Genomic DNA, 7444 nt, shown 5'->3' with positions numbered 1-7444 from the left:
CATTCTCATGCAGCACTTTTCCTGAGGAAAACAGAACAGCATTTCTCAGGCTGTGCATGTCCTGAGTAACTTGATGTTTTGTAGAACAGCAGTCCTCATGTTGTGCCTTTCCTGAGTGACTCCAGGGTGTGTAGAATAGCACTTATTAGGCTACTTCTCCCCTGAGTGACTCCATGGTGTACATAATAGCAGTTCTCAGACTTGCCTGCCCTGAGTGACTCCATGGTGTTTAGAACAGCAGTTCTCAGGCTGTGCCTATCCTATGGGACTACATGGTGTACAGAATTGCAGTTCTGAAGCTGCACCTGGCCTGAGTAGTCCATAATATGTAGGACAGCAATACTCAGGATGTTCCTTCCCTGAGTGACTTCATGGTGTGTAGAACAGTAGTTCTCAGGATGCCTGTAAGAGAGTTCATAGTGTGTTGGACAGCATTCTGAAGCTACACCCATCCTGAGTGACTCCAAGGTGTATAGAAAAGTACTTCTCATGCAGTACTTCCCCTGAGTAACTCCATGATGTGTTGAAAAGCAGCTTTCATGCTGTGCCTACACTCAGTGACTATATGGTATATAGAACAGCAGTACTCAGTACCCCACTATAAGTCAGCCTCCTTATATAAAAGATTTAGCATTTATTTTTTGGGGGATTGACTAATTTCACTTAGCATTATCTTCTCCAGTGCCATCCATTTACCTGCAAATGCCATGATTTTATTCTCTTTTATTGCTGAGTAAAATTCCATTGTGTATATATGCCACATTTTCATGGTGGGGTAGGAGGCAACATGGGAGGAATAGATGAATTCTAGATAGGGTGGGGGGGAGGAAAAGAGAGGGGGGCAGAGGATTAGCAAGGATGGTGGAATGTGATAGATATCATTACCCAAAGTACATGTATGAAGACACGAATTGGTGTCAACATACTTTATATACAACAGATATGAAAAGTTGTGCTGTATATATGTAATAAGAATTGTAATGCATTCCACTGCCATTCATTTTTTTAAAAAAAAGAATAGCAGTTCTCATGCTGAGCCTATCTTGAGTGACTCCAGGGTAGTAGAACAGCTTTTCTCAGACTGCACCTCCCTTGAGTGACTCCATTGTGTACAGGACAGCAGTTCTCAGGCCATGCATGTCCTGAGTAGCTTGATGTTGTGTAGAACAGCAACTCTCAGGCTGCTCCTGACCTACATGACTCCTTGGTGTATAAGACATCAGTTCTCAGACTGCACAGGCTTTGAGTGACTATATGGTGTGTAGAACTTAAGTTCTGAGGCTGGGTCTGTCCAGAATTACTCCATGGTATACAGAATAGCAGTTCTCAGGCTGTACTTGTTCTGAGTGTCTCCATGGTGTTTAGAGCAGCAGTTCTTAGGCTGGAAATGCCCTGTCTGATGTGTAGAACAGCAGTTATGAAGCTTCTCTTGTCCTCAGTGATTCTATGGTGTTCCGAACAGGAAGCCTCAGTTTGTGCCTTGCCTGAGAGACTCCATGGTGTGTAGAACAGCAGCTCTCCAGATGTGTCTATACCGAGTGACTCCATATTGTACAGAATAGCAGTTCTCAGTTGCATCTTCCCTGAGTGACTACATAATGTATAGGACAGCAATACTCAGGCTTGTGCCTGTTCTGAGTGACTCCATGGTGAGTAGAAGAGCAGTTCTCAAGCTACACTTCCTCTCAGAGACTCCATGGTGTATATATAGGATAGCACTTCTGATGCCTTCCAATAGTGACTCCAAGATGTAAGAAATGCACTTCTCAGGCTGTGCCTGCCCTGAGGGACTCCATGGTGTGTATTACTGCAATTCTCTGGCTGCACTTGCCTTGAGTGACTCCATAGAATCTAGAATAGTACTTCTAAGACTGGGCATACCCTAAGTGACTTTACAGTATACAGAATAGCAGTTTTCAGGCTGCACCTGCCCTGACTCTCTGGTAGTTAGATGAGCATTCTCAGGTTAAGCACACCTTTAGAGACTCTATAACACATAGAACAATTTTTCTCAGGCTGCTCTTGCCTTGAATGACCCCGTGGTATAAGAATAGCCATTCTAAGGCTATGCCTGCCCTGATAACTCCATGGTATGTACAAAGACATTATTCAGGCTGTACCTGTCCTGAGTGACTTCATGGTTTGTAGGGCAGCAGATCACAGGCTGCACCTCTCCTGAGTGACTTCATGGGATATGGAAGAACAGTTATTATGTTGCACCTGCCTGTAGGACTCCATGGTGCATAGAACATCAGTTATCAGGCTGAGTGACTCCATGATGTAGAGAAAAAGAAGTACTCAGACTCTGCCTTTCTGAGTGATTCTGTTATGTGTATTACAGCATTTTTTGAGGCTGTACCTGCCCTGAATGACTCCATGGTATATAGAACATCACTCTTATTGTTGTGCCTGCCAGAAGTGACTCCATGGTGTACAGAGTATCAGTTCTCAGTATTTGCCTTCACTGAGTGACTCCATGGTGTGTAGAACAGCAGCTTTCAGGCTGCACCTGCCCTGAGTGACTCTCTGTTGTACAGCCCAGAAGTACTTAGGATGTGCCTATCCTGAGTGAATCCATGGTGTGTAAAACAGCAGTTCTCAAGCTGTGCCTCCTCTGAGATAATCCATGATGTATAGAATGGTAGTTTTCAGCTTCACCTCCCCTGGGTGACTTCATGGTGTACAGAATAGAAGTCCTTAGGCTGCACTTTTCCTGAGTGACTCCCTGCTGTACAGCCCCACATTACTCAGGCTATGGCTGTCCTAGGTGAATCCATGGTGTGTAGAACATCAGCTCTCAGGTTGTTCCTGCCTTGAATATCTCCATGTTGTGTAGAACAGCACTTCTCAGGCTTTGCTTCCCTTGAGTGACATCATGGTGTACATACTAGCAGTTCTCAGGCAGTACCTGCCCTGAGTGACTCCATGGTGTACAGAATAGCAGTTCTAGGCTGTTCCCTACCCTGAGTTAGTCCTTGATATGCATAACAGCAGTTCTAAGGCTGTGTCATGCCCTTAGTTATTCCATGGTGTGTATTAGAGCAGTCCTCAGGCTGCGTGTGCCTTGAGTGACTCCATGGGTGATACAACAGCACTTCTGAGACTTCATGGTATACAGAACAGCAGTTCTCAGGTTGCACCTACCTTGAGTGACCCCACATTGTGTAGGGCAGCACATCTCATGCTGTGAGATGACTCCATGTTGTATACCTCACTCAGGTGACTCCATGTTGTACAGACCAGCATTATTAAGGCTGCACCACCCCTGAAAGAATGCACAGTTTGTAGAATTGCAGGTCTCAGGCTGTGGCTGCCCTGAGTGACTTTATGGTATGTAGAACAGGAGTACTCATGCTGTGCCACCCCTGAGTAACTCCGTGGTGTATAGAGCAGCAGTCCTCAGGCTGCACCTACCTTGATGACTCCATGGCATTCAGAACAGCAGTTCTTAGGTGGTGCTCTGCCCTGAGTAACTGCTTGGTGTACAGAATAACACATCTAAGCCAGGGACTTCCCTGAGTGACTCTATAGTGTACAGTATAAAAGTTCTCAGACTGCTCCTGCCCTTACTGACTCCATGGTGGGTTGAAGAACAGTCTCAGGTTGCACCAATCATTAGAAACTTCATAAAGTACAGATCATTGTTTTTCAGACTTGCTCCTGCCTGAGTAACTATATGGTATGTAGAACAACACTTCTCAGGCTGTGCCTGCCTTGAGTGAATTCATAATATACAGCAATTCTCAGGAAGCACCTACCCTGAGTGACTCCATGGTGTGTAGAACAGAAGTTCTCAAAATGTGTTTGCCCTGATATCTCCATGGTGTAAACAACAGCAATTCTCAGACTTTGCTCTGATTTGAGTGACTCCATAATATATAGAATAGCAGTTTTCATGCTGTGCCTGCTCTGAGACTCCATAGTATATAGAACAGCAGTTCTGAGACTGAACCTACACTAAGTAACTCAGGGCAGGCACAGCCTGAGAGGTGCTATTTGAACACTATGAAGTACTAATTGAACACTATGAAGTACTATTTTGTACACCATGGACACATTTAGGGTAGATGTATCCTGAGAACTGCTGTTCTTTAAAGTAAAGTTCTCAGGATACATCTACCCTAAATGTGTCCATGGTGTACAAAATAGCAGTTCTCAGGCTGTGCCTGCCCTGAGTGACTCTATGGTGTGTAGAACTCCCCTGAGTTACTTCATGGTGTGTGCTGCAGCAGTTCTCAATCGGCACTTCCCCTTAGTGACATCAATGAAAGGTTATTAAAAAAAAGTACTTGTCACTCTGTTTCTCTATATGCTTAACAAAAAACTGTTGAAATCTTAAGAACTGTTTGCTAATCTTGTTCCCAGAATGTGCTGTCCCCAACTATGGACTGTCTGCTAATCTTGTTCCCAGAAAGAGCTGTCCCCAACTGCCAAACTACAAAATGTAACTTCTCTCCCTGCCCTCTCCAGGGAAAGTATATAAGCTCTGCTCAAGCTGTTCTCAGGGCTCTATCTCTCTTTGCTATAGAGAGCTTGGGCCCCAGCATGCTGGTCTCCAAATAAACCCACCCTTCTGCTTTTGCATAAGACAGTCTCTTGTGGTCTCTTACTCCGACGTTTCGCTGGACCCTTACAACATCAAGGTATGAAGAACAGCAGTTGTCCAGATGCACCTACACTGAGTGACTTAATTGTGTACAGAACAGCAGTTTTCAGGTGATGCCTGCCCTGAGTGACTCCTTGATATGTATCACAGCGTTTGCTGGCTGCGCTTGTTCTGAGTGACTGCATGGTGTATAGAATAGCACATCAATGCCTGGGCCTGCCTTGAGTGACTCCATGGTGTACAGTAGAGTAGTTCTCAGTCAGTGCCTGCCCTGGCTGACTCCCTGGTGGGTAAGAGAGCAGTTCTCAGGTTGGTCCAAAACTTAGAAACCTCATAATTTCCAGAATCATTTCTTGGGCTGCTCCTGCCCAAAGTACCTTCATGATGTGTATAACAACACATCTCAGTCTGCAACTGTGTTGACTGATTAATAATGTGTAGAACAACTGTTCTCAGGATGCATTTGCCTTGATATCTCCTTGGTGGACAGAATAGCATTTCTGAGACTGCCCTGCTATAGTACTTCATAGTGTTCAAACAGCACCTCTCAGGCTATGCCTGCCCTGAATTACTTCATGGTGTGTAGAACAACAGTTCTCAGGCAGCACCTCGTGGAATAGCACTTCTCAGGCTTTGTCTCCCTTGAGTGACATCATAATGTACAGAACACCAGTTCTCAAATTGTGCGTGCCCTCATGACTCCATGGCATATAGAACAGCAGTTCTCAAGCTGCACTGACCCTGAAAACTTATTGATATTTAGAACAGTAGTATTCAGGGTGTGCCTATCCTGAGTGACTTCAACCATTGTAGGGCAGCAGATCTCAGGCTGTGCCTCCCCTTAGTGACTTCTTGTGGAATGGAAGAGTCCTGAGTGACTACAAGTACCTATAAAAAGAGTTATCAGGCTGTGCCTGTGCTGAATATTCCCTGTCATGCAGAATAGCAGTCCCAAGGCTGTGCCTCCCCTCAGTAACTTCATGGTGTGTACACAGCAGTTCTCAATCTGCACCTGCCCTTAGTGACATCATGTGCACAGAATAGCAGTTGTCAGGCTGCACCTGCACTTAGTAACTCAGTGGTGTACAAAACAGTAGTTTTCAAGTGGTGCCCTGTGGTGAGTGATTTTTTGTTGAATATAACAGCAGTTTGCTAGCTGCCCTTGCCCTGAGTGAATGCAGTGTGTGTAGAATAGCATGTCTATGCGTGGCCCTGCCTTGAGTGACTCTATGGTGTGGAGTACAGCAGTTCTCAGGCTGTGCCTACCCTGACAGACTCCCTGGTGATTAGAAGAGCAGTTCTCAGGTTTCTTCAACCCTGAAAAACTCTATAATGTGCAGAACATAATTTCTTAGGCATCTCCTACCCAGAGTAACTCAATGGAGTATAGAATAACACTTCTTAGGCTGCACCTGCCCTGAGTGACTCCATGGTGTACAGGACAGCAATTCTCAGGAAGAACCTACTCTGAGTGACTCCATGGTGTGTAGAACAGCTGTTCTTAGAATGTGTTTGCCCTGATATCTCTATGACGTACAGAACAGCAGGTCTCAGACTGTGCCCTGCTCTGTGTGACTCCATGGTGTTTAGAATAGCACCTGTCAGGCTCTACCTGCCTGTAGTGACTCCATGGTGTACAGAACAGCAGTTGTCAGGATGCACCTACCCTGAATGAGTCCATGGTGTTCATAATAGCAGATCTTAAGCTGTGCCTGCCGTGAGTGACTCCATGGTGTATAGAACATCAGTTCTCATGCTAATTGTGCTCTGATGACTACATGGCATATAGAATATCTATGCTTGGGATGAGCCCTACTCTGAGTGACTCCAGGGTATGTAGAAAAGCAATCCACTGGCTGTGTCTCTCCTGAGTGATTCCATGGTGTTTAGAACAGCACTTCTCAGGCTGCTGCACCTGTCCTCAGTTACTCTATGGTGTTTTGAACAGTAGCTGTCAGTTTGTGCCTGCCCTGAGAGACTCCATTTGTGTAGAATATCTGCTCTCATACCACCTGCCCCGAATGACTCCATGTTGTACAGAATAGCAGTTCACAGGATTGCCTGGTGTGAGAGACTCTATAGTGTGTAGAACAGCAATACTCAGGCTGTGCCTATTCTGATTCCAGGGTGGGTAGAAGAGCAGTTCTCAGGTTGCACCTCCTGTGAGAGACTCCATGGTGTGTTGGACAGCAGTTCTGAAGTCGTGCCTCTTGTTAGTGACACCACGGTGTACAAAAATGCAGTTCTCAGGCTGCACCTTCTTGAGGGACTTGATGGTGTATGTAATAACAGTTCTAAGGCTACACCTGCCTGTAGTGACTCCATGGTTTGTAGGGTAGTCGATCTCAATCTGAGATTCATGTGTTATGGAAGAGCAATTCATAGTTTGCACCTGCCCTCAGTGACCCCATCGTGTATAGAACATCAGTTCTGTGGCTGTGCCTATTCTGAGTGTCTCCATGATGTGTAGAACAGCAGTACTCAGGCTGTGCCTTTCCTGAATGACTCTGATATGTGTATTACACTATTTCTGAGGGTGCATCTAGCCAAATACCTTCATGGTATACACAACAGAAGTTCTCTGGTTGTGCCTACCAGAAGTGACTCCATTGTATACAGAATAGCAGTTCTCAGTATTTGCCTTCCCTGAGTGATTCCATAGTGTGTATAACAGCAGCTTTCAGGCTGGACCTGCCATGAGTGTCTTTATAGTACACAGAACAGCTGTTCTTAGACTGTGTCAGTTCTGGGTGACTCTATGTTGTGTAGGATAACAGTACTCATCTTGTATCTGTCCAGAGTTCCTGAATGGTGGGTAGAACTGAAAATTTCATACTG

Source organism: Ictidomys tridecemlineatus, chromosome 15 (genome assembly GCF_052094955.1).
Source record: "Ictidomys tridecemlineatus isolate mIctTri1 chromosome 15, mIctTri1.hap1, whole genome shotgun sequence".
In the NCBI taxonomy this organism is placed as follows: Eukaryota; Metazoa; Chordata; class Mammalia; order Rodentia; family Sciuridae; genus Ictidomys; species Ictidomys tridecemlineatus.
The sequence above is the reverse complement of the archived record's forward strand: the minus strand, read 5'-3'. Positions refer to the sequence as shown.